We start from the raw sequence: 27,971 nt of genomic DNA, 5'->3' as shown, positions 1-27,971 counted from the left end.
TAAATTCCTTCTAAGGATACTATCTTGGTCTACATTCCTAACGTACACAAAATTATATTCAATCAAATGAACAGACACAATATTCTTAAATTTTTTAAAAAAATCAAACTACTAAGAGATCTACATGTGAACAATAAAATCACCACAAAATCTCTAGAAAACACATTGTGGGACAATCTTCCCAACTATGACTCAAAATGCACAGTAAGAAAACACAAATACATTCAAGTACATAAAACTTAAAAGTTTTGCATAGCAAAAAATGACTATAGTCAAAGAAACACTGTGAAAACTATTTATATGTATCACAGAAATCGGAAATCATTCCTAATGTTTGTACAATGCTCCAAAAAATAAAAAAAACCGCGGGCTCAGCAATGATATCCACTTGGCCAACACCTAAGGCGCCTTTAGAGAAGATTGCAAGTATTGCCATCCCAGGACGTGCTGAGGATTCTGGGTACTGTAGTCCAGAAATGGAGGACTGCCCCAGGATTCCAGGTATCTTTGTCCTGGGCACGCGCTAAGGATTCTGGGGACTGTAGTCCAGAAATGGAGGACTGTCCCAGGATTCCGGGTATCGTTGTCCTGGGCACGCGCCGAGGATTCTGGGGACTGTAGTCCAGAAATGGAGGACTGCCCCAGGATTCCGGGTATCGTCGTCCTGGCGCTACGCCAAGGATTCCGAGTCACTAAGCCAGCCAGGGAGCGGCAAGGTGAATGTTCCGCCGTCTGTCACTTCACAGCCCTAGTTCGCCCTCTGTCTCCCCTTGAGTAAGGCTGCTGCGGGTCCCTCTCTCCAGTGTGCTCTTCCCGCGCTGGAAGGAGGGCGGGGAAAGACTGGGCCTGCGGGCGCGCTGGAGAGTGTCGGCGGCGCCGAAGCGCTCGCTCGCGGGCCTCAGGTCCAGCGTTTCCGTTTTCTGGGGAGAGGGGAGGAGACCCCACACGCGGCTTTGCGCAGAGCAGCGAGGGTGTGACTTGGCAGAGAAGCCCAGGTTAGGGTTGCCACTCAGGCGCAGTTCGGGCAGTAGATGGTTAGGATTTTATAGGAGTGCCCGAGTAGTCTAGGTCGCCAGTGTGTTGTGGTCGCTGTTTGTCCTTGGGCGGGACCCGGGGGGCAGGTGCCCCAGTGAATTTTGAGAGGGGTTTTGGCAGGAGGTGGAGGTGGAGGTGGACTTTGCCACAGCAGATCCCCACAGGTAGTGGGTGAGTATTGGAGTTACATCCCTGGGATTTCGGGGTTGAATACAACTCGGCTTCCCTTGAACTCTGATGCTCGGTAGTTTGTGGTGTGAGGCAGGAGCGGGAGATGGCCTTCACCTACGTGTTTTGGGTAAGGGCCACGGGGAACTGGAACTGAGTTGGGGGTAGATCTGCCTTGGGACAATCTTCTCCATGTTGGGAGGACAGGCTAGGAGCATGTATCGCAGTATCAGCATTTTAGAGACGTGCGTGGCGGTCTCTATGTGGCGCAAGCATCCATGGGACGGACGTTTGGTGGCTTTGGGAACTCAGATAGCTTTTCCCTTGGTCATTGTGGTGGGGGTAGTGACAAACATTGTGGTCCTGCAGTTGTTCTTTATGCCGCTGGGGTGGTGGGATACCATCCCAAGAACTTATTTTATTCTTTTTATTATGGAAATATCGTCAACAGAACCCAGAAATAGAGAGACCCAAAAGTCAGGTCCTCAAACTTATCACCTTGCAGCTAGTCTAGTTTGGCCTAAATCCCCTCTACACCTGTGCGGCCTCATTGAGCATTGTTATAGCCATGCCTGCTGGCTAGGAGCTAGGCCCTTTCCAGTGAGAGCTTGGCCCTTTCCAGTGAGACTTGAAACCCAGGCTTGGTCACTTTTTGGCTGTGTCAGTTTGAGAAAGGTTATGTAAATATTCTGTGTTTCATTTTCCTCCTCCGAAAATGGCCTTGCAGCAATGGCCATACTTTCTGGAACAGGTAGCCTAAGGGTACAGATGTCCCTGACTCAAGCTTTCCAGGCAGTTGCTCCAGGCGCCAGGCATAGATAACAGACCGAGATTAGCAAGGTTGGGCAAGGCAGCCACAGGGGGCATTTTTCATCCCTAGTTCCTCTTAGGCCCATCCCCTGCGGCTGTTCCTGTCTTAGGTCGTCCCTCCTTTGAGGGATCTTACCCTTCATTGACTAACCAGCCATCTTATGAGGCTAAGCAGCAATCAAAAGAACAATGTGTTTATTGTGTGGCCTCCAGGCCTCCACTTATCATGGGGCTGGGCAGCTCTTGCCTCAGTGTAGAAACTCAGGCCTTTTGTTATGCCTCCAGGCAGCAACCGTGTTTTTCACAAGGACTCTGTCCAGAACACATTACTTTCAAACATTCTGGGCAGAGCACATACATTACTCACTAAATTTAATTCTTAAACCAGGAAAGTATAATGTCAGTCCCCAACAGATTCTGGAATGGCAGCGTGAGGAGCTACGTGGACTTTCTCTCCAGCAAAACATCACAACTGGTAAATTATAAAATAACAAAACAACCAGTTAAGTTCTATAGAATTTGTTTTCAGGCCACTCAGCAATTTCGAGAAACATTCATTCCAAAGAATCAACTGAGTTTGTGAGAACAGTGAAGGTCTGTGACATTTGAGTCACAAACCACTACCCCTGCCATGCTGGTTCACTGACAGAAGCTCCACCGTGGGTGGTGGAAATGACAAGATACTGCTCTCTCTTTTCCTAGTTCTCAGTCTATGGTGACAGTTTTTCCCTAAGAGGGGCAGCAGGATGCCACTACTTTTAACCCCTGTCCCCCACCAGCCCCATGTTCCAATAAGCATGGTTGATAAGTTTGCATGTTTTGATGTGAATCGCTTTGAATTTATCCTTCCTAGAGTTTGTTGAGTATACTGGGTTTGTAGATTCATGTTATTCAAATTTTGCAGTTTTGACCATTATTCAAAAAGCCTATTACCATCTTACTATCTTCTCCTTCTGGATACCCATAATGTATATATAGGTCCAGTGATGGTACCCTATAACTCTCTGGGCACTGTTCACTATTCTCCATTCTTCTTTCTGCTTCTCAATCTCTGTAATTTCAAATTTCTTTATGTTCACTGGTTCTTCCTTCTGCCTACTCCTCTACCAAATTTTTCAATTCACTTACTGTGTTTTCAGGCCCAGAATTTTCATTTGGTTCCTTTTTGTAATTCCTATCTTTGTTGATAGTCTCATTGTGTTCATACATAATTTTTCTGATTTCCTTTTGTTCTCTTTTCCATGCTTAGTTTTTTGAGCATATTTAACATAGTTGTTCTGAAGTCTTTTTCTAGTATGTCTGATGCCTGTGTTTCTTCAAGGAAGGTTTCTGCCACTTTTTCTTCCTGTTGATGGGCCATGTCTTCTTGTTTCCTCGTAGGCCTTCTAGATATTTCTTGTTACAAATTAGGCATTTGGGACAAAAGTAGCCTCCTCTTGCAGTCTTTGCAGACTGGCTCTTTGCCAGGGAAATTTTTTGCTAATTACCTTGACATTGGTTTTGAGCCTTGAGATCAGCCTGAGGAGAGTTTCAGATGTTCTCAGGCCTTTTTGGAGCATGCATCTTGCTTGGGCCTATGTGTGGCTTTTTCTATTTTCCCACTATGTGGCAGCTGCTTTTATTATTTTATGTTATGTTATATTTTGAGACAGAGTTTCTGTCGCCAGAACTAGAGTGCAGCCGCATCATCATAGCTCGCCACATCATCACAGCTCACAGCATCCTCAAACTCATGGGCTCAAGCAATCCTCCTGCCTCAGGCTCCTGAGTAGCTAGGTCTACAGGTGGGCACCACGACACTCAGCTAATTTTTCTATTTTTAGTAGAGACAGGGTCTTGCTCTTGTTCTGGCTGGTCTCGAACTCCTGTGCTCAAGCAATCCTCTACATCTGCCTCCCAGAGTGCTAGCCACCAAGACTGACCGAAGCAGCTGCTTTTAACTGTTTATTTCCCTCAAAGAGTCTCTCTTCTGGGCCTCTGAAGGTCTGTTGTATGTCTCCACCCATAATCCTTGCCCTGGGCATCTGCTCTTCAGTCTTATCTGCATCTCTCCGAAGAAGGAACCAGTGCTTCTTCCTACCTAAAATCTGAGATAGTCAACACAGAGGGCAGTCCTCCAGGCCACCTCTAGAGATCTTGTAAGTAAGCTTGCTATACTTTCTCAGGTTTGAAGGAAAATTGGAAACTGGAATGCTGCCTTAGAAGACCTTTTTGTATTTGCATTTATATTATATTCTGCACCTATAATCTTTTGCCCCTAGTATCTGCCCATAAGTCTCCTTGCTCTTTGCCATGAGATTCCTCCGTAAGTAAGTCAGCACTTGGGCAGGTTAGAACATTGCATATAAGGTTTGTTTTGCTCCCTTAGAGTTCAGTTCCAGAGAGGGAATTGAGCTGCCTCCTCTAAACCAAAACCATGTCATACCAGGGAGGAGGTAGGGTAAGATCAAATAAAATGCGTTGTGATTTCATACTGTTTTGAATGTGGATTTTTCTTGATTGGGGGGGTTGGCTTGGTAGCTGGAGACCTTTGACTGTTTTCCATTGAAGTTATCTGCTATAAGATTTTAGCCATAGAATTAGTAACATGACTAATTTTTTTTCCTGTTAAGGTAGTAGTATGAAAAATCTCAAATGTACAGCAATATTGAAAGAATAGTATAATGAATCCTCATGTTCCCCTCATCTAGTTTCAATAATTTTAAAACCGTGAGTGGTCTTATTTGGTTTATTTCTTCCCTTTTTATGTGCCAGAGTATTTTAAAACAAATCCCAGGGATCTTGTTATTTTGTCCATAACTATTTGATCTCTGAGTAGGATTTTTAATTGATGTGATTGAAGTATAATTTGCATACCATGAGAAGCACAGCTTTTAACTCTATAATGAGTTTTGGCAGTGTATACACTTATGTAACTTATCACCTCATTTAAGATACAGAACATTTCTAGAAAGTTTCATCATGCCCTTGCATGTGAAGCATCACTCCAGAGGCAAATAATCAAAAATTCTTACCAAAATATTAACAAATAGTATCCAGCAATATGTGAAACAGATGATATATTCTAATGGAGCATAGTTTATACCCAAAAAAGCAAGATTGGTTTTATTTCCATAAGTTAATTTAATTCATCACTTTAATAGAGTAAAGGAGAAAAATCCACCTGATCATTAATGCAGAAAAAGTATTTTGTAATATTTCACATGCATTGGTGATAAAAAGAAAATTCTCAGCAAATGAGGAATAGAATTTTCCTCGGTATAACAAAGGTTATGTGTGAGAACCCTGCTGTAGTTGTTAATTTAATGGCGCAGTGTTTTCACACTGAGATCAAGAACAGGCTTCATGTTGGTCCTCATCACTCTTACTCAGCATTATCCTAGAATAGCTAGCTCATCTGTTAGGGCAAGAAAAGGAATAAAAGGCATAAACATTGAAAAAGAAAAAGTAAAACTTCTTCACTCACAGAAGATGTGAATGTGTGTGTGGAGGAATCTACAGTTAAATAACTATAACTAATAAGTGAATTTAGCATCTTCACAAGGAAAGGTCAATGTTTTTGAGAAGCATTTGTATTTTTGTAAACTAACAGCAAACAACTAAAATATGAAATAAATATTTACACTACGATCAAAAACATTTAAACTTCTAAGAATAAATCTAGGAGAATATCTTAGTAACTTTGGAGTAGGTAATGATAGCATAGATGGGACGTGAAAGGATGTTAACTTTTTATGTAAGTATACAGGAAGAAACCATAGCAAAAACAAAATTTTAAATGTCTTTTGACTACTCTAATACAAGATAAGAAATTTCACTGCTTTTCTTCCCCAACTACTTGTTCTACACCACAGTATTTATTGGCTTTCTCTAAGATAATATGTGTCATATCTCAAAGTTTATGATTCATACTGTTGACTAGTGGGTGCATGCTGTTTTTTGTCATGATCACCACATGATAACTTCTTTGTTCCTTCAGGTTTTGCTCTCATTGTCACCCCTATAATTTCCTGTTTTTATTGTCACTTTTTAATCAAAATATTCACTTAAAAGTACAGTGAATAGTCTAATGAAATTATTATACCCATCACTTTATAGTTAATCTTTTGCTACTTTCTACCTGAAATTTTTAAAAAATTTATAGAGAATTATATAATGAACCCCAGTACACATTATTCAGTTCTAAAAACTATCAAATGTAGCCAACAGTGTTCAGTTGACTTTTTATGGTAAGGAGGGGTGGTTAAGCAAAACCCAGACATTTTCATTTATGAATAGTTCAGAAGGTTTCTACACAATGAAGGACTTATTTTTTAAAAACTCAAAATATTTTTATAACACAATAATATTAATGACTGTTTGGTTATCTAATATTCAATCTGTGTTCAAATTTCACTGATTCTTTAAAAACTCCTCATACATTTCTTATTACAATCAGGATCCAAATTGCACTGGATCATTCATTGTCGTAGGATGACTATGTCTCTTAGGACTTTTTATTCATGATAGGTCACCCCTCCCCCATACTATTAATTCATGGAAGGATTTGGTTTTTTTTTTTTTTTTTTTTTTGAGACAGAGTCTCGCTTTGTTGCCCAGGCTAGAGTGAGTGCCATGGCGTCAGCCTAGCTCACAGCAACCTCAAACTCCTGGGCTCAAGCAATCCTGCTGCCTCAGCCTCCCAGGTAGCTGGGACTACAGGCATGTGCCACCATGCCCGGCTAATTTTTTTCTATATGTATTAGTTGGCCAATTAATTTCTTTCTATTTATAGTAGAGACGGGTCTCGCTCTAGCTCAGGCTGGTTTCGAACTCCTGACCTTGAGCAGAGCATTCCGCCCGCCTCGGCCTCCCAGAGTGCTAGGATTACAGGCGTGAGCCACTGCACCCAGCCAGGATTTGGTATTTTTTAATACTGAATGACTGCTTGTGGTAAAATGTGACATTTATTTCTTCTTTGTTCCCAGTTCCTGTCGCAGAGCTCATAAAACCCTTGGACTTTCTGAGTAATGGGAATGTCTTTCGTTATTGCTAATGAGCCATATTAGGTCCCCCCCACCCCAAGTTCATGCTAATGAGGTGACTTGGGGTGGTGCCTTTAGGTAGTCTCAAGTGGGCTGACCATCAGACCACTGATTGGAGGAATGGAACTCCTGGCCCCACCCACCTTCCTCTGGGACAGGGGTAAGGGGAGGGGGCCAGAGATTAAGTTCTGTAAAAACTCTTGAACATTGAAACTCATTTTCAGGTCAAAAAAAAAAAAAAAAAAACTCTTGAACAGCAAGATTTGATGAGCTTTCTGGTTGCTGAAGAGGTGGAGGTGCTGAGAGGGTGGCAGGTCCCAGAAAGGGTATGGAAGCTCTGGGCTCCCCTATGGATCAAACATAAGTAAAATGTTTCCCAAGTTCTGTGAGTGAGGCCGGGTGAGGTGGCTCACTTCTGTAACCCTAGCACTCTGGGAGGCAGAGGCGGAGGATTGCTTGAGCACAGGAGTTCGAGACCAGCCTGAGCAAGAGCAAGACCCCGTTTCTACAAAAAATGGAAAAATTAGCTGGGTGTCATGATGCGTGCCTCTAGTTCTAGCTACTCGGAAGGCTGAGGCAAATGGATTGCTTGGGCCCAGGAGGTTGCTGTGAGCTAGGCAGATGCCATGGCATTCTCCCGGCAACAGAATGAGGATGTGTCTTAGAGAGAGAGAGAGAAAAGAAGGAAGGGCCGGGCGCGGTGGCTCACGCCTGTAATCCTAGCTCTCTGGGAGGCCGAGGCGGGCGGATTGCTCGAGGTCAGGAGTTCGAAACCAGCCTGAGCAAGAGCGAGACCCCGTCTCTACTATAAAATAGAAAGAAATTAATTGGCCAACTAATATATATACAAAAAATTAGCCGGGCATGGTGGCGAATGCCTGTAGTCCCAGCTACTCGGGAGGCTGAGGCAGCAGGATTGCTTAAGCCAGGAGTTTGAGGTTGCTATGAGCTAGGCTGACACCATGGCACTCACTCTAGCCTGGGCAACAAAGCGAGACTCTGTCTCAAAAAAAAAAAAAAAAAAAAAAAAAAAAGAAGGAAGGAAAGAAAGAAGAAAGTTCTGTGAGCCTTCCTAGCAACTATGGAACCCAAGAACAGGGATCCTGGTGAGATAGGGAACTGGTAGGTGTGGCTTAGTCCCTTGTCTAACCAACTCAACAGGAGGTGGTAATAAAACCAGTTCTAACTGGCCAGGGCCCAAGATAGTGGAGAAAACAACCCCTTGGTGACCTTACAGCTCATTATACTACAGTTATGAGATTGACTAGCTGGGGATAAGTACAAGCCACCTTGCACCAAAAGTTATTTTCCTCCTGTGCATCTGTAAGAGGACAAGTGCCTTGGTGTAGCCTCCATCTATTCTCTACTAAGTAGTTTCACCCATCTGATGAACCTAATAGAAAATTAGGTTTTGCTATGAGCTGTTTCCAGGGTGTTTTGGTACTTGAATGACTCTTCTTGGAGTTACCATTTGCCTTAAATCTCCTGCTTTTCACATTTTGAGAAATATATCATTGTTCACAAATTTCTATATTTAATTCAGGGTTCACTCAGAGTTTAATAATAGCTCCATACCAAGGCAGTCTTGCAACCAGAAAATTTCCCCTAGGTCATTAGGCTATACAGTTTCATGATTACACTAACCAAACTTGAAGTAAAGTCATTAAGGGATAAAAATGGTTATTAAGGTAGCTAATAAAGGAAATATGATTTTGTTTTTTTGATAGATTATTTTTAAAAATGTGTATAAAAAACTACTAATGTAAAATGTTAGACTCTGTGTTGGGATATGTATAGCTATGTCTTCAACATTGATACTTGGAATCAAATTCTAGACTGTACCATCTATGAACCTATTTCTCTGGCCAGTTGTTTTCTGCCTGCTACCAAGAAACAGGATTCTCTGCCTTGTGCAAATGCCCTTTTGTGTTTACTGCTTACTCTTGATTTTTAAAAATGTAATTGTGCCCTTGACTGTCCCAGGGTGCTGTTGGTATATAACTGAACATTTGTGGACAGGTATGTTCATAGGTACATGCCCATATGGATACCTTGATTATATTTTAGCTATTTAAAAATTAAGTTGGAGGCTTTTGCCAAAAGTAATTATGTGTGTGATTTCTCTAATAGATTGATTGGCATGTGATGCTGACAAATGTCCTCTTAGATATCCCACAGATTGGGTCTAGGCAGTGTCTCATTCATTATGCTAACCGGTGAAGGTTCACTGCTCGTACATGGTGGTGGCAAATCTCAACAAGGTAGCTCCCAGGATGTGAAATGAGCAGTTCTTCAGCAAAAATGATCTAGGAAAAAATGGAATCATTGGGCCAGGCATGGTGGCTAATGCCTGTAATCCTAGCACTCTTGAGAGGATGGCTCAAGGTCAGGAGTTTGAAATCAGCAGAGAGGCTGTCTCTATTAAAAATAGAAAGAAATTAATTGGCCAACTAAAAAATATATAGAAAAAATTAGCCGGGCATGGTGGTGCATGCCGTAGTCCCAGCTACTCAGGAGGCTGAGGCAGTAGGATGGCTTGAGCCCAGGAGTTTGAGGTTGCTGTGAGCTAGGCTGATGCCATGGCACTCTAGCCTGGGCAACAGAGTGAGACTCTGTCTCAAAAAAAAAAAAAAAATGGAATCATTGAATTTCCTTGTCTTCATAGTTTGTATTCTATATAGTATAGTAAAACAGTATTATATTCCATTTGCACCCTTCCTTAGGGAAGAACTTTGTGGTTTTCTACCATCCAAGTGGAATGTTACAGAAGATATTTTAAGATATTGGAATAAACCTCTGATATTATTAATAATATTTTTTCTTAGAGTAATATTCCTTAAAGTTAAAAAATATTGTAACAGTGATGTTTTGTCATCTTTTTTTCAAAGTTTCCCCATTATGACGTGCTCATACGAAGCCAGATCCTCTCCCTGACACTGCAGTTACAGAGGAAGGGACACTGCACCTGGAGCACTGAAACCACAGGGGTGCGTTCTGATTCTGTGCATACGTCCACCCACTACTGCACATGCATCTTAGATCCAGGAGTGCCCAGGGCCCAGGGGATGCTCAGTGAGTATTGCAGGAAAGCAGTTGTTTACAGTTACAGAAGTACTTGGTTTGCCGCTTTCAAACTTCACTGCAACCTACAATAAGAAACATTTTCCATCATAACTCCTTAAATACATTTATAGTGAATATTAATATATGTGTATTAGATAGTTTTCTATATTAGGTTTCAAAAAACTTATCCTCACTATATATGATGCTCGGATCTTTTTAATTCCATTCTTTTTTAAATTAGGGAATATATTTTAATTCATTTTTGAACAATTACTACTTGCAGTACACACGTCAAAAAAAAAAGGTGAGTGGTGAAAAGTCAGTCTTCTTATCTTTTTCCCAGGGAACCACAACCCACCTGCCCTAAAGGCTGCTGCTGTTAGCAGCTTCCTGTCTGTCTGCATATAGAGGTATGTAAGACTATACAGAATTCCTAGAATTCAGGTAGATTTTTTATTTATGCATTTCAGTTTTAGGAAACAATCCTCTTGCTAAGATAATACTTAAAGGAGAGTCATGAAGCTTGTGTTTAAGCCATTTATTTGTGTTTGGAGCATAACATCTTTATGGTCTCAGCCGTACACGAGGCCCCTGTGGCTCTCGTCAGTAAATGCTATGGTTCCGTCTGCTTTACTCTGCCTGTCAGTTTGCTGCGAGAGGAAGTTCGTACAGCTGTGGAGGCCCAGCCCGTGGTCCATTCTGGGCTAGGTGCCCTCTCTAGCTGATGCATATCACCACCCTGGTGATTCTCTTTGCCACGTATGTCAGATTTCCTGTTTTCTGTGTCTTGTGCATTCCCTTTTTTGATTTGTGCCCTCTTTTTGGTGGCATGCATCCTTACATACTTTCCTTACACATGTGTGTGAGAGGTAAAAGTTTTGAGATCTTAGATGTCTGAGAATGTCTTTATTCTCTTCTCCTGTCATTGATAGTTTAACAGCATGTACTAGATGTCATTTTCATTTAGAATTTTCAAGATCTTCTATGGTCTTCTAGCCTGTCTTCTATGGTCTTCTAGCAGCCCTTTATATATGACCAGTTTCTTTTCCTCTTATAACTCTTAGGACCCTATTTTTCCTCCAGTGGTCCATGATGATATGCCTTGGTGAGGATCTGTTTCCATCCTGTGTGCTTGGCACTCTGTGAACTCTTTCAATCAAAATCTTAGGTTTTTCAATGCTGGGGAATGTAGTGTCTTCACTAATAATTGCCTCCCCTCTGGGTTTTTTCTTTTTTCCCTGATTTCTCTTTCTGAAACTCCTACTGTTCACTTATATGACCTCTACTGCCTTTCTCTTTTGTTTTATCTTTTCTGTCCTACTTTTCTGTTCTTTATTATTTTGTTTCTTCAACTTTGTCTTCCAAGTATGGAAGCTCTTTTTTATTTTGTGTTCAATATTGGTTAAGACTGACAAAACTGATCCTGTGCCCCACAGCTTCAGAATTACTCATTTGAGGTGGAAATTTAAAACATGCAGTTTATTTTTCTTTTAATTTTGTTTTGAATTATCCAACTTTCTTTTTCTCTGTATTCTTGTATATGACATTCTTTGGTTTAACTCTCATGATGGTGGGTCTCCTTATTGTCCTGTGTTCTTGAATTTTCAACATTGCTTAGACATAGATGTTTATTTTGATTGACATGCTTGCACAGTTTGACTAAATAGAACAGGGTATTTGGCCAATATTAGCAACTGTGTTCCTATAATCACTTCTAAGGCAGTTATTCTTAGATTTCTGTATAATTAAAATCCTTCTGACTGGGATATGTTAGATTTATACTTTTATTACTTTTTTAAAATATAGATTTATACTATTAAAAACTTTTACTCCTACCATAGGACTAAAATTTAGCCAGAATATAACTGTATTTTTTAAACTAGTCTTCACATATGATATAGATGATAATATAGTTATTTCACTGGATTTCTTTTTTTTTTTTTTTTTGAGACAGAGTCTCACTTTATTGCCCAGGCTAGAGTGAGTGCCGTGGCGTCAGCCTCGCTCACAGCAACCTCAAACTCCTGGCTCAAGCGATCCTCCTGCCTCAGCCTCCCAAGTAGCTGAGACTACAGGCATGCGCCACCATGCCCAGCTAATTTTTTTTTTTTTTTTTTGAGACAGAGTCTCGCTTTGTTGTCCAGGCTAGAGTGAGTGCCGTGGCGTCAGCCTAGCTCACAGCAACCTCAAACTCCTGGGCTCGAGTGATCCTTCTGCCTCAGCCTCCCGAGTAGCTGGGACTACAGGCATGTGCCACCATGCCCGGCTAATTTTTTTTATATATATATCAGTTGGCCAATTAATTTCTTTCTATTTATAGTAGAGACGGGGTCTTGCTTTTGCTCAGGCTGGTTTCGAACTCCTGACCTTGAGCAATCCGCCCGCCTCGGCCTCCCAGAGAGCTAGGATTACAGGCGTAAGCCACGGCCTCACTGGATTTCTTGAAAGATGTCATGTGATATTTTTCTGGGAAGTCAAGCTGATAAGATCAACCCCAAAAGTCATGTAACAGAGGGAACAGCCTGAAAAAAAAAGGCTAAAAATGTTTTCTGTCTTTTTAAAACCTCCCACACCCTTTTTGGGAATTGAAATCTGCATCCCTGCCTCAGGCCAGTGTTTGGGAGTGTAGGGGGCTGTCCTTTGCTCTTTGTACAACCGGAGATGGCTCAACAGAACTATCCAGACAGAGGTGTGGGCTGAGGTCACAGAATTGTCTTTGTCAGAGATGAGACAAAGCAGAATCATCAGCTATAGATAAACAGCAAATAGCCTGGAGCTGAAAACCTTCCCTCTTAAAAGCTCTGTATTTCTGTTTACAGTTAGGAAAATTGGTATTTTTAAGACAGGAGTCTGCCATTTTCCTCATTTGATGGCAAATTTATAAATCTCTCTCTCCTTTTCCTCAAACCACTTGTCCTCATTCTTCTGATGTGGGCTCAGGGACAAGTGCCAAACTTTTGGTAACAGAATTAGGTGTCCCTGGGTGGACTCATTGGCACCTTAGTGGAAGGACACCCTGCAACTGCTGTCGTAAGCCTTGGGGAGCAACCCAGGTTAAGCTGGGGGTCTTTGCTGGTAGGAGCAACATCTTTTATAGGTGAGAGAACAAGGGATGGCCCCAGTAGCTGCTGAAGCCTGTTTTAGCTCCAGAGAACTCCTGTCTCTTTCTCCCTGAATTTGGACATAACTCTGACCCACCTGAACTAAGTTGCGTATAAGGAAATGGATTTGGGAAGTGTCATGACAGCCTTGGCCATTTGTTTGGTAAGTTTCCTGGTATGCATGTCCAGATCCTTGATCTTACCCATTTGGGGAGGTTTTTAGACCTTCCTGCTGAATTTGTTTGGAGGCACCATTTGGGGTGAAAGTCACAAGGTTGAGTGGACCTAGGGCAATGGTTGGATTTGGAGCTCATTTGTGGTTACCAAGGAACCACGGGGATTGGGAGATGTGGTTCTCATCTGAGAGAATTTGGTTCTTGTTTGTCCCCTTTGGATCAGGAGATGTTGGTTCTCGTTTGAGAATTTGGTTCTACTTTGGATGGTTCCCATTTGTAGGCCTTGGCATTTTATCTTGGGGATTCCCTGTATTGTCTGTGTGTGTTACTTTTGAGTTTTATTTCAACAGAGAGAAGCTCCACAACTTTAGCTACGAACCTGTGTCTAAAATATGTATGTACTGAAGTGTAAGGAGAAGTGGCTGTTGAATAAACCTTGACAACTGGAATTATTTTGTCCAAGGTGAGGTAAATGGGACAAGATCACGTATGTACAATTATAAAGGCCTGGGATAATGTTAGAGACCTCTATTGGGGGTAGGTGGCATAGTCATGATGCTGGGTTTTAGTCAAACAGTAGGTAGGATTCCCCTGGTCCGCAACAGTTCTGGATCAGCTGCTGGGAGCCTGCGAGGCAAGGCCCTGTGTGGAACTGCAGCCCGAAGCAGGGATGCCCACCAGGAGCGGGGACAGGCCAGCACACTGCCATGCAACGAGGAGTGCCCACCTCCCGACCAACCCCAACCCCAAGCACGTGCCCAAGGGCGCGGGGAGGCAGGCGTAACTGCCTAGGAAGGTGCAGTTCGCCAGTGCTCAAACTCACGCTGATGAGGCCCCTGCCGGAGTCCTGCAGCTAGGCCGGGCGACAGCGCCTTCCCCAGCCTGCAAGTCCCTGCCTGTGGCATTCAGCGCCCTCCATCTTGATGTTGTGAGGGGCTGGGAGAGGGCACGACCAGAAATAATTCTTTAGTCCCATGACCACTATGTTATGACTCAGGAATGGGAAGGGCCTCCCCTAATACCCAACAAGAGACCCAATTTGGCCAGAGGGCACTCATAGCTGGAGGGGGGGGAATGTACAATCAGTGTGCTTTTTGTAAAAACACAGAACATTGTAAAGAATGTTGCCCAAAAATTGCAAAGGGCTCTAGGTAACAAGAAACCTCCAGGAGGCTTTGCTTGTTTACCAAGCAAAGTTGATAAGTAACCCTCAAAATATTACTTATGTTTATTCAAAAGAGCAAATAATACATTATCTTTTGTAACAATAAAAATAAACCCAAAGCAAATGCACTCAGACCTTCTGCCTCAGTAATAATTTTCATTACTGCAGTATTATCCCACATTTATAATTCTGCAATATATTTAAGAGATCCAAAGTTCTACCTACCAACCAGTAATTAGTTTGTTTCTACCTACGTTCATGATTCTAGATATACAAATATGGTTTTTATCCTCAAGCTCATAGTTTAAATATAACTAACACATAGAACAATTAGAAAGATTACTAATATATAATTATAAGCTGATGCTGTAAAAGTGCTATAAAGCTCAGTAGGGGGGTGGACCACAGAAATAAGACTTTCCTGAAAGAGTTCCAGGTCTAGAAAGTAAAATAGCATACAAAAAGAGTGGTGACCTTGTGGTATTGCAGAATAAGGAGGCACATAATAATAGCTTTTACATCACAGAAGAGAGGAAACCAGAAAATATCCCCATTTTAGAGATGGATAAATAGTGGTACAAAATAATTTAAAATTTATTCAAAATAGCCAACTGTATATGATCCAGGTCTTTTGGATTTTCAATCACTGTTACTGCTTTTTGCAATCTATCTATAAAACACTTCATAATGCCCGAATTTTTCTTAAAATGTGATTGCTCTGTCCTTTAATTTTGATGTAAAGATCCTCTACTTAAATATGTAATTACAAACCAAAGTTATTTTTTTTTCAGTTTCTTACCTTATTTTAATGTACCTTGATGGGCATTAGTATTAAGGGTTTAAAAAAAACCTAGAAAATAAGAACAGAGTTTGAGAAATCATTCCTCATTTTTAAAAAATCAACTCTAAAGCAGTGATATGTGGAAAAAGAACTAAAAGCCATAGGAGATTCTGTAGAAGCAAAGGAGTTAGAGGATCATGGTTTCGGATCTTAAGTAAATCCATTCAAAGTTGATTATACTATCAAATCTACAAGAGTAAGGATTTAGTGACTTCATTTTTGGTAGTTACCACAAAAAAAGTCAAAATAGTCATCATAGTTGGAGCAATATGAAGCCCAAATATAATTCTGTAAAATTATTTGCTGAGGTAGTGTTTGTACAAATTCAAAAGTCCCATGGGAGGGAATAAATAAATGTTAGAAGAAAGTAAAATAAGGCTTAGATCTTACTTTCTCCATTTAAAAAATGGAATCAGTTCAATTGTGGTAATTTTAAATGAGATTCATATATATAAAAAAATAAATAGTGCTTTGTGGAACGCTTTAAAAAAAAGAAAAGAAAAGAAACTCCCAGGAAAGCAAATGTTTTTTTTTCAAGTTGAGAGCTCCGATGATGATGGAGGGGGCCCAGAGCCCCTGCCTCCTAATATCCCCATAGGATCCCTCGTGAAATTGACAGCAGAGATTCAACTGGTGCCGAACCACATGGACGGAGGCGTTCTGGGGGCTCCTCCTCGCATTTGCACACAGTGCATGAGCCAGACAGGAGTGGTGGAGGAGGGACCAGCGGTGATGAAGCTGTAGGCAAGCAGTGACTGTTCTCTTGACTATGAATGATACTCATGGTCACATTTAGATGGCAGGATCCTGGGACTGAAGTGGCCTCATGATGGATTTAAAAGGGCTCTCCTGCCCTGTTTGGTGGGAGCTTAGCAGGATTTGCAGAACCTACAACTGGACAGATTTGCAAACAGCAGTTTACTTATCTGGGGTTCCTAGGAATGGCTTCTGGATCCCAGACTTTGGACTGCCGAAGGGAAGGAGCCTTTGCAACATGACTGATTAGAGGTTCTGGAGGCTGTGTGTTCTAGCAGCATGAATCTGTCAGATCCGCTGATGTCAGAGCCAGGTTGGGATCTTTTCACTCGCAGGAGCAGCTTTATGGACAATGAAGGGCTGGTTATGTGGTGATCACGATGGTGACACTGCCACCTGGGATACCCTGGATAGATTTAGATCCCCTTTAAAATTAAGACTAGGGCTCTGACACTTGGGACTGATGGAATAGCTAGAGACGGAATTCTCATGGACTTGTTCTCTTGCCTGAGGCCTTGGTTAGGTCTCAAATGGGGGGGGGCAACTGCATGAATGCACACATTAGAGGTGTGATGCCTCTAATGGACTTGGTGGGACCTCACTTAAGAGGATCCCATTTGCAACAAACTATTTATGTACTCAAAACAATCCAAAGACAGAAAAGCAAGCTGCTGCACAGGGGTGGGGCGGGGGGGTAGTGCACCATTTTGATGTTGACGGTGTTACTCAGATGCCTAAACTTGTATTTAGTACATACCTTTTTAGGTTGGGTAGAGGCTTATCCTACCCGAATGGAAGGCAAGTCTAGAAGTTACCAGAATCCTTCTGAAAGAACTCACTCTGATATGGGCTCCTAGCAGGAGCTGCTGGCCCGGGACAGGGCCTTCAGCAAGTTGCTATGCACATACGCCAGCACAGCACAGGAATAGGCTTTGGAGGATGATGAGATGATGGGCATCAGCAGCCCAGGGAAAGAGGCTGGGCAGATGGGAAATGGCATGCTGGCGATGGACGCCATGGGCAAGCAGCTGCAGAGACTGCTCAGCAGCTCTTCCTCCTACAGTGAGGATGTTGGCAGGTACCACATTGTCAACAGGACCCAGGAGCCCCCTCCACAGAGCCCTGGGCATTTCACAGGAGTAATAATGGACCCTCCTTTGTAGGGGAAGTAACCCAGCAAGCAAGCAAAGCCCTGCATCTGGAATGGAAATTGCATACATCAGGATGCAGGAAACCCATCTAAAGTGGGATAGGGTGTTGCATTTGTCCTCCTCCAGATAAGGGTAGCTCCTACAAGCAGGCTTAAGTTAAGCCCCTAAGAAATAGTTTATGAGAGACCCTTGCTAGCACCCAGAGGTAAGTAGGGTAATGTAAGCATAAGTAAAGAAAGCAGAGTAAAGCAACATGTCAAACGAGTGGGTCAGATACTAGCCACTGTGCATGAGTTTGCCTCTTTCAGGTCCCTGCCCCAGTTGGAAGCACAGAAGTGGAAGGGACTCTATGAAGTGCCTGTAAAAACTCACACCTGATTGATGTTGTCAGGAGTAAAAGCCTTGGACCCATCATATCAAAGTAAAGAGGTGTCCCATGGAAGAAGAGGACCCAAGCCTCCAGTGGATGGGCCAGCCTTTAGGCGATCTTAAGAAGAAGGGGCCAGGCGGGGTGGCTCACACCTGTAATCCTAGCACTTTGGGAGGCCGAAGTGGGTGGATCACTCAAGGTCAGGAGTTTGAAACAGCCTGAGCAAGACCCCGTCTCTACTAAAATATAAAGAAATTAATTGGCCAACTAAGAATATATAGAAAAAATTAGCCAGGCATGGTGGTGCAAGCCTGTAGTCCCAGCTACTCGGGAGGCTGAGGCAGAAGGACTGTTTGAGCCCAGGAGTTTGAGGTTGCTGTGAGCTAGGCTGATGCCACAGCACTCTAGCCAGGATAACAGAGTGAAACTCTGTCTCAAAAAAAAAAAAAGAAGAAGAAGGAAAAATGAAAATGTTGATATTTTCTCTAACCTTCCTTTGGTTGTTTGTTCTTTCTATACAGCTCCTTAGTGAGGATTTCCCCAGGCTATCACGTCTTCTGCTGATTGGTCTTGCTGCTGGGTTTGTCATCCTAAACCTTGTTCAGTGAAAGTATTTCTGTATACGATTTATTTATTTATTTATTTATTTATTTATTTATTTTTTTTTGAGACAGAGTCTCGCTTTGTTGCCCAGGCTAGAGTGAGTGCCGTGGCGTCAGCCTAGCTCACAGCAACCTCAAACTACTGGGCTCAAGGGATCCTCCTGCCTCAGCCTCCCAAGTAGCTGGGACTACAGGCATGTGCCACCATGCCCGGCTAATTTTTTGTATATATTAGTTGGCCAATTAATTTCTTTCTATTTATAGTAGAGACGGGGTCTCGCTCTTGCTCAGGCTGGTTTCGAACTCCTGACCTCGAGCAATCCGCCCGCCTCGGCCTCCCAGAGAGCTAGGATTACAGGCGTGAGCCACCGCGCCCGGCCTATTTATTTATTTTTTTGAGACAGAGTCTCGCTTGTTGTCCAGGCTAGAGTGAGTGCCGTGGCATCAGCCTAGCTCACAGCAACCTCAAACTCCTGGGCTTGAGCGATCCTTCTGCCTCAGCCTCCCGAGTAGCTGGGACTACAGGCATGCGCCACCATGCCCGGCTAATTTTTTTTATATATATATCAGTTGGCCAATTAATTTCTTTCTATTTATAGTAGAGACGGGGTCTCGCTCTTGCTCAGGCTGGTTTTGAACTCCTGACCTTGAGCAATCCGCCCGCCTCGGCCTCCCAGAGAGCTAGGATTACAGGCTGTATACGATTTCTGAATTTGCAGAAACCGGTCTCTTAGATCACCTTTGGGGTGCAACTAAGAGTTCTGCATTTTATGTCCCACATTTCTTTCTTACCCAGCCCTGTATCTTTGCAATGGCATAAATAAGCATAAAATGTCCATCTAAAACATTGAACCTATTCAGCAGGAAGTAGCTTGATGACTGTGTCACCTCTCCTCCCATAGATAAGGAAGAGTAAAATTGACAGTGGGGAATATGTAACAGAGAGAACAGCTTGAAAATAAAGGGTAAAAATGTTTTCTATCTTTTTAAAACCTCCTTCACTCTTTTTGGAAATTGAAACCTGCATCCCTGCCTCAGGCCAGTGGTGGGGAGGGGTAGGGAGATGTCCTTTGCTCTTTGTGCCACAGGAGATGGCTCAACAGAACTATCCCGGCAGAGGTCAAGGGATTATCTTTGCCAAAGATGGGAGGGATCAGAATCATCAACTATAATTAAACAGCAAATAGCCTGTAGCTGAAAACCTTTCCCTTAAAAGCTTTGTATTTCTGCGTATAGTTAGGAAAATCAGTACACTAAGTCAGTAGTTTGCCATTTTCGTCATTTGCTGGCAAATTAATAAATCTCCCTCTCCTTCTTCTCAGACCACTTGTCCTTGTTCTTCTGATGTGACCTCGGGGACAAGTGCTGAACTTCCCATACCAGTCACAGAATACAAAATGGCTTTAACCACCAGACAACTAAGGAAATACTAACTCAACAATCTAAATACTTTCTGTTTAAAATCATGGTTTTTAATTTTTTTTTTTTTTATATAGGATCTTCACTCTGTCTCTCAGGCTGGAGTGCAATGGTGCAATGACAGCTCATTACAACCTCAAACTCCTGGCTCCAGTGATCCTCCTGCCTCAGCCTCCCAAGTAGCAAGGACTATGGGTGTGTGCATACCATCACACCTGGATGTTTTAAAAATTTTTTGTAGAGATGGGATCTCACTTCGTTGCACAGGCTGATCTTGAACTCCCAGCCTCAAGTGATCCTCCTGCCTCAGCCTCCTAAAATGCTAGGGTAACAGGCATGAGCTACTACACCCAGCCAATAGTTTTAAATTCTTAAAGGAATTATATTGATCATTTTATTGACAATTAGAGGAAATTAGCCCATTTAGACTCCCAGATAAATGTCTTCAGCCTCTCTGGCATCTCTGCTCAGACGTCTATTAGACACCACCAATCTAACTGGCCCAAACTAAACTGCGAGTCTGTTCTTCCCATCTTCCATGTCATCTTCTTGACAGCAGGAAGTTTGTTTTGTTCACTGCTGTCTCCTGTACTTGGAATGATCCTGGCCCATGGCAGGCACTCAGTGTTTGTTGAATGAAGGAGTGATTAACTATTTCTATGAATGTTATTTAAAATAAAACAAAATTCTTACTTCCCTTCAACAAAGGGTCACTCATCAACTAGTTGGCTTTTCTTAAGATTTTACTTTTTCTTCCTTTCACATGTTTACACAGTGATCATACAAAACATTCAAAATTCTGTTTTGAAGAATATGATGATGACATGAGTTCACTTCCTGTAATGGGCCTATTTCCAAGGACCAGCTAATAACCAGAACCAACTCTGTTTTACTGATAGGCAAATGACACTTCATTGAGTAGTCACAAATCTCCATTTACTTGGCAGATGTATTTAATGAAGAAAATCTGGCTGGGCGTGGTGGCTCACGCCTGTAATCCTAGCTCTCTGGGAGGCCGAGACGGGCTGATTGCTCAAGGTCAGGAGTTCAAAACCAGCCTGAGCAAGAGGGAGACCTCGTCTCTACTATAAATAGAAAGAAATTAATTGGCCAACTAATATATATAGAAAAAATTAGCCGGGCATGGTGGCGCATGCCTGTAGTCCCAGCTACTCGGGAGGCTGAGGCAGGAGGATCGCTTGAGCCCAGGAGTTTGAGGTTGCTGTGAGCTAGGCTGACGCCACGGCACTCACTCTAGCCTGGACAACAAAGCGAGACTCTGTCTCAAAAAAAAAAAAAAGAAAATCTTTTTGAGTGCATTTACAGACTCCAGCAGTGACTATCCTTATGATGGAAAATATTCTTTTTTTTTTTCTTCCTTTTATTTCATCATATTATGGAGGTACAAATATTGTTAGGGTTACAAATATTGCCCCCCCCCCCATGTGCCAGAGATTCAGGCGTGTCCAGTCCCCGGGTGGTGCGCACCACACACGTTATGAAAGCATACACTCCTCTCCTCCTCCCCCTTCCTGCCTGCCCACCACTTGATAAAAAGTTTTTTTCTTGTTTTTTTTTTTTTATTTTGGTTACATTGTATATCATTGCCTCTCCCTAAGAAGGGTTAGAGTTATGCCCTTCCCCTCCGAAGTGCTCGCCACATCCCTAAGATTGGGTCTCCCCCACCCCAATCCCTGGTGAGCATTGCCACCATTTGAAAACCATAGTTTTAATCAGTCAGTACCAATTTGATGGCGAGTAGATGTGGGGCCCATTTTCCATGTCTTGTGTTGCCTCACTTTGGATAACGGGCTTAAACTTAATCCAGGATAGCATAAAGGGTGCTAGCTCACAGTCATTTCTTAGGATTGAGTAATATTGCATTGTGAGCATATATCACATTTTAGTTATCCACTCATGAATTGACGGGCACTTGGGTTGTTTCCATGACTGTGCAACAGTGAATTGTGCTGCCATAAACATCCTGGTGCAGATGTCTTTATAATAGAATGTCTTATGCTCTTTTGGGTAGATGCCCAACAATGCTATTGCTGGGTCGAATGGTATTTCTATTTCTAGCTGTCTGAGGTATCTCCAAATTCTTTTCCACAAAGGTTGCACTAATTTGCAGTCCCGCCAGCAGTGTAAGAGTGTTTCTGTCTCCACATCCTTGCCAGCATTTGTTGTTTTGGGATTTCTTGATATAGGCCATTCTTACTGGGGTTAAGTGGTATCTCATTCTGGTTTTGATTTGCATTTCTCTAATGATTAGAGATGTTGAGCATTTTTTTTTTTTTTTTTTTTTTGAGACAGAGTCTTGCTTTGTTGTCCAGGCTAGAGTGAGTGCCATGGCGTCAGCCTCGCTCACAGCAACCTCAAACTCCTGGGCTCGAGCGATCCTTCTGCCTCAGCCTCCCGAGTAGCTGGGACTACAGGCATGCGCCACCATGCCCGGCTAATTTTTTATATATATATCAGTTGGCCAATTAATTTCTTTCTATTTATAGTAGAGACGGGGTCTCGCTCTTGCTCAGGCTGGTTTTGAACTCCTGACCTCGAGCCATCCGCCTGCCTCGGCCTCCCAGAGAGCTAGGATTACAGGCGTGAGCCACCGCGCCCGGCCTGAGCATTTTTTTTATATGTTTGCAGGCCATTATTCTGTCTTATTTGAAAAATATTCTTAACACATTTTAAAGTCTGCCTTTATTTGTAAGGGCTTTTTTTTTTTTTTTTTTTTTTTTATAAAGGATGCTGTAGGCTATTTACTGAGTGCAATGCTGACAGCATCTAGCACACAAGGGAAAAGAGGGCAAAAGTACCTAGAGTCAGTTGAAGAGAGACTAGAAGAGAGCAATAGAAAATCAGTTTCTGTAATCTATTGCTTAAAAAAATATACACATGCACAGTAAAACATGGTGGATTACAACAACAATTCATATTATAGCTATGAATTTCATTTATTTGCAGTATCAGTTGGGGTGTTGGGGTGTTAGGTTGTCTGGAAGAAACACAATGGCCTCATTCACATAGCTGGCAGTTCATGCTGGCTGTCAGCATGGGGCCGTTAGACAGGTTGGCTGGAACAACCTGACCTCTCTCCACATGGTCCCAGAGCCTCTTGTGGGGCTAGCTTGGGCTTCCTATCAACATGGTAGCAGGGTTCCAGTAAGGAGCATCCCAAGGGGGCAACCCCAGTGTAATACAATAAATAGGTTGAATAGAAATCTGAAAAGAAATTAGAAAAGATTTTGAGTCAAATGAAAACAAAAACACAATATACCACAACTTAAAGGATACAGTGAAAACAGTGCTTAGTGGGAAATTCATAGCTATAATAGCCTATATTTATAAAAAAAGAAAGATCTTAAATCAGTAACCTACCTTTACACCTTAAGGAATTGAAAAAAAAAGAAAACTAAGCCCAAAGCTGTCAGAAGGAAATAGTAAAGATTAGATTAGGTATAAAATAAATACAGATTAGAAAAACAATAGATGGAATTAATTACACCAAAGTCGGTTCTTCGAAAAAATCAACAACACTGACAAATCTTTGGCTATGCTGTCTAAGAAAAAAAAAGAAGATTCAAATTACTAAAATCAGAAATGAAAATGGGGACACTACTATGGACCTTACTGGAATAAAAAGAATTATGGAAGAACACTATGAGCAACTGTATGTGAAAAAATTAGATGACCTAGATGAAATGAACAAATTCCTATAAACACAGAAATTGCTAAAACAGACTCAAAGACACAGAAGATCTGAACAGACACCTGTAAAAGAGATTGAATCAGTAACCAAAACCTCTAACAAAGAAAATCCCAGGATCAGATGATATCATTGCTGAATTCTGCCAAATACTTAAAGAAAAATTAACACTAATACTTCTGAACTCTTTCAAAATCAAGGAAAGACTACTTTCTGATATATTCTCTGAGGCCAATATTACCCAGTTATCAAAGACATACAAAGACAAATACAGACCACTACTCTTTATCAATATAGATATAAAAGTCCTCAGAAAACACTAGCAAACCAAATGCGAGAATATATTAAAGGAATTAGGGCTGGGTGCGGTGGCTCACACCTGTAATCCTAGCACTCTGGGAGGCCGAGGTGGGCAGATCCTTTGAGCTCAGGAGTTCGAGACCAGCCTGAGCAAGAACGAGACCCCATCTCTACTAAAAATGAAAATAAATTAATTGGCCAACTAAAAATATATAGAAAAAATTAGCCAGGCATGGTGGCAGATGCCTATAGTCCCAGCTACTCGGGAGGCTGAGGCAGGAGGATCACTTGAGCCCAGAGTTTGAGGTTGCTGTGAGCTTAGGCTGACGCCACGGCACTCTAGCCCAGGCAACAGAGTGAGACTCTGTCTCAAAAAAAAAAAAAAAAAAAAAAGAATTATACACAATGACCAAGTAGAATATCAGGAATTTAAATGTGGTTCAACATATGAAAATCAATTATTAAAATATACACATTAGTAGAATAAAGGAAAACATGATCACCCCAATTGATGTAGGAAAAGCATTTGACAAAATGTAACACCTATTCATGATAGAAACACTCACCAAACTAGGAATAGAAGGAAACTTCCTCAATATCCTAAAGGCATTTATGAAAAATCCATAGCTAACATCCTACTCCGTTGGGAAAGACTGAAAACTTTCCCTCTAAAACTAGAGACCAGGCAAGGATTCTGAATTTTACCACTTCTATTCAGGATTGTACTGGAAGTTCCAGCCAGAATAATTACGTGGGAAAAAGAGATGAAAAGCACTCAAATTAGAAAGAAAGAATGAGGCTATTTCACAGATGAAATGATCCTATGTAGAAAATCCTAAAGAATTCATTAAAAACCTGTTGAGAGCTAATAGACCAATTCAGCAAATTTGAAGGATACAATATTAACACACAAATATCAATTGTATTTGTACACATTAGCAATTAACAATTTGAAAATGAAATTAAAAAAATAATTTTATTTATAATAGCATTTAAAAGAATAAAATACCTGGAAATAAATGTAGCTAATGAGGGCAACAAGTTACACACTGAAAACTACAAACTATTGTTGGAAGAATTTAAAATAGATCAAAATAAATGGAAAGACATCCCATTTTAATGAATTGGTAGACTTAATATTGCTAAAATGGCAATGGTGCCGGGCGCGATGGCTCACGCCTGTAATCCTAGCTCTCTGGGAGGCTGAGGCAGGCGGATTGCTCGAGGTCGGGAGTTCGAAACCAGCCTGAGCGAGACCCCGTCTCTACTAAAAATAAAAAGAAATTAATTGACCAACTAAAAGTATATATACAAAAAAAATTAGCCAGGCATGGTGGTGCATGCCTGTAGTCCCAGCTACTCGGGAGGCTGAGGCAGGAGGATCGCTTGAGCCCAGGAGTTTGAGGTTGCTGTGAGCTAGGCTGACGCCATGGCACTCACTCTAGCCTGGGCAACAAAAGTGAGACTCTGTCTCAAAAAAAAATAAATAAATAAATTAAAAAAAATGGCAATGGTTAATCTTCATGAGCTTGGATTTGGCAATTGCTTCTGAGGTTAAACACTGAAAGTACAAGTAACAAAGGAAAATAGATCAATTGGACTTTGATAACATTTAAAGGGTTTATGCAAAAAAGGTCACTATCAAAAGAGTGAAAAGACAACCTACAGAATGGGAAACAATGTCTGCAAATCATGTATCTGACAAGGTTCTAGTGTACATAATGTATAAAGAACTTTTACAACTCAATAACAAAAAGACAATCCAGCTAAAAATTGGGCAAAGGACTTGAAAAGACATTTCTCCAAAGAAGACATACAAATGGCCAAAAAATACATGAAAATATGCTCAATATCATTAGTCATTAGAGAAATGCAAACCAAATCCACAATGAGATACTACTTCACACCCACTAAGGTGGTTAAAACTTAAAAAACAGGCAAACCCAATTGTTGATGTAGAGAAATTGTAACCCTAGTACATTGCTGGTGGGAATGCAAAATGGTGCAGCTGCTGTGAAAAACAGATTGGCAGTTCCTCAAGTTTAAATATAGAATTACTGTACAGCAATTCCACTTGTAGGTACACACTCAAAAAAACTGAAAACAGATGTTCACACAAAACTGTTAACGAACCCATAAGGGGGTGTTCACTGTTGCTTGCTGCACAGAAAGCCAGTTACAGAGACAATGAGGATTGTCAAGGAAGAAAGGCTTTATTACAGTAGAGGCCATCTACGGGAAGGGGTGGTATGGATGCCTCAAATCTGCCTCCCCACCAACAGGGTCAGAGGATTTTTCTGAGGCAAAATTAATAATGCATGAGGGGAGTGAGTGTGTTTGGGGTGCAGTGCAGGGCATGCAAGAGCAGCTAGTACATACATCCTATGAACAAAAAATGGCAGATAAGTCCCTCCCAGGGCAGGGATTTTAATATTATAATGAGCTAGGGTTTAATATTGCTCATTTTTCAGCCTTGTTCTCAGGCTCAGTGGGTCTTTGGGCAAGGTCTGTGGTGGAGTGTAGCTTATCTTGGCTCCTCCAAACAAACAGGTGGTGTGAGGCTTTGTAATTATCTCATGGCTGCAAGGAGGTTCTGCCATTTCTGGGGAAGAAACTCAGAAGAGAATGCATTAGTGTTATAGAAAGTTACAAAGTTCCGGTCAACAAATCTTACTGGCCTGGTTACTGCAAGGAAAAAAACCTATTTAAGATGTTTTCTTGCTTATAGAGCTGGTTAGAAAACTGTACAGGAATGTTCATAGCAGCACGATTCATAAGAGTGAAAATGTGGAAGAGTGAAGGGTTGGTGGAAACAACTTATGCCCATTATTTGACGAATGAATAAACAAAATTTGGTATATGGTAAACCATGAAAACAATATGCTAGTCAGAAAAGGTCACATATTGTATGAAGCTATGTCTGTGAAATGTTCAGAATATTCAAGTCCATAGAGACAGAAAGCAGATTAGTAGTTGCCAAAGGTTGGAAGAAGGAGGGAATCAGAAGTGACTGTTTAATTGGTACAGGTTTTCTTTTTGACATGATGAAAGTTTTCAGAACACTTTTGGAAACTATCTCATGGTGATGGTTGTACAACATTGTTATTGGTTGAAATGCCACAGAACTTAAAATAGATAAAATGGTAAATTTTAGGTTATGTGTATTTTACCACAGCAAAAATAATAATAATAATAATAATAATAATGAACAGATTGGGGGAAAGCCCCAAATGACAGGATTATTAGAATAAATTGTATAAATCCACAACCTTAAAGGAAAGTTTTTACATGCTTATTAACTGATGCATTAAGTAGACAGCAAACAGGGATATAATTATTGCAGCAATAAATTTCCGGCTAATGGGCTTATATGCAACCCTGTATTTGTCTTATAGAATACAAAATCTTTTTCAGGACACGTAGAATAGTTACAAAAATTGACAAAACAAATCTCAACAAATACCTTAGAATCAGTAACTTCCCAATCATATGTTCTTACTAAAATTTAAGTTGCAAATCAATAATGAAAAGATAATTTAAAAACAAAAGGCAATAAGCAAAATAAAGAGAAAGGGAAACGATCCAGATCCAAATGATTCTTCTTTCCAAACAAGTCAGACCTAAAAATGTGTCACCTCAGTACAAAAAGAACATTATCAGGCGGTGTATTTTAATAATAGTTAAACTTGGTGTGGGGTTTATGACTGCAAATAGCATGAGTTAGTAGTAAAAGGTGTAACTGGACGAAGACCTTTTTAAGGACCCTATACCCTCCACTATTTGAGTTCTTAGTCATAACTCTTACAGACGTCAACTTTCTCACTGTTCTTCAGAAGCAGGTGAGATGCATTAATTGCTTTGCTCAGGTTTCTCTCAACTGTTACTGAACAATATTCAAAGCGCTAAGACCAGGATTGGGTCTTATCCTCGATAAGCTTACGAACAGTTTGACTTTAAAAAAGGAACCGCTTAAAACAATTAAATCCGTACCCTGGTGGGCTATTTAGCGGAAGGGGGTCCGCTTTTCACGGTAGCCGGCTACCACGGAGAGCGAGCTTGGCTTCCCACAGAGTTTAAAGCCCGCCAAAGTTCCAGTCTCCGAATCCGTCTCCGTTTCGAGCTACGTGGGCCTCAGTAGGTTCCAAACCTCCGAGCTGTCCCTAGAGACCTGGGGGCGGAAACCCCACCCTGTGCGGAGGCGGGGCCCAAGGCGAACGCGCCGCAGAACCTGCCACCCTCCACCCCGCACTGGCAGGAAGCCCGGCCGGACGATTACCCCAC

The 27,971-nt window shown here is 41.6% G+C and overlaps 2 long non-coding RNA genes across 3 annotated transcripts; one reads left to right on the top strand and one right to left on the bottom strand.

The window, feature by feature from the left end:
• Positions 1 to 613: 613 nt before the first annotated feature.
• LOC142871953 (uncharacterized) lies at positions 614 to 20,693 on the top strand. 2 transcript variants are annotated; one of them, XR_012920227.1, is made up of 6 exons: positions 614 to 716; positions 9,926 to 10,109; positions 10,444 to 10,510; positions 13,198 to 13,364; positions 13,728 to 13,840; positions 19,759 to 20,693. It is a non-coding gene; the product is annotated as an uncharacterized LOC142871953 (long non-coding RNA). The 2 variants fall into 2 exon arrangements; XR_012920228.1 differs by lacking the exon at positions 10,444 to 10,510 and having other exon boundaries at positions 19,759 to 20,691.
• A 1,908-nt stretch (positions 20,694 to 22,601) lies between these two features.
• Positions 22,602 to 27,792, bottom strand: LOC105884896 (uncharacterized). Its single transcript, XR_001160411.3, has 2 exons — positions 27,681 to 27,792; positions 22,602 to 22,906 (listed from the first exon to the last, which is right to left on the bottom strand). It is a non-coding gene; the product is annotated as an uncharacterized LOC105884896 (long non-coding RNA).
• Between the last annotated feature and the right edge of the window lie 179 nt (positions 27,793 to 27,971).

This window comes from Microcebus murinus, chromosome 7 (assembly GCF_040939455.1).
Source record: "Microcebus murinus isolate Inina chromosome 7, M.murinus_Inina_mat1.0, whole genome shotgun sequence".
Taxonomy (NCBI): Eukaryota; Metazoa; Chordata; class Mammalia; order Primates; family Cheirogaleidae; genus Microcebus; species Microcebus murinus.
Note: the sequence above shows the minus strand (reverse complement) of the source record. Positions and strands in the feature narration are given on the sequence as shown.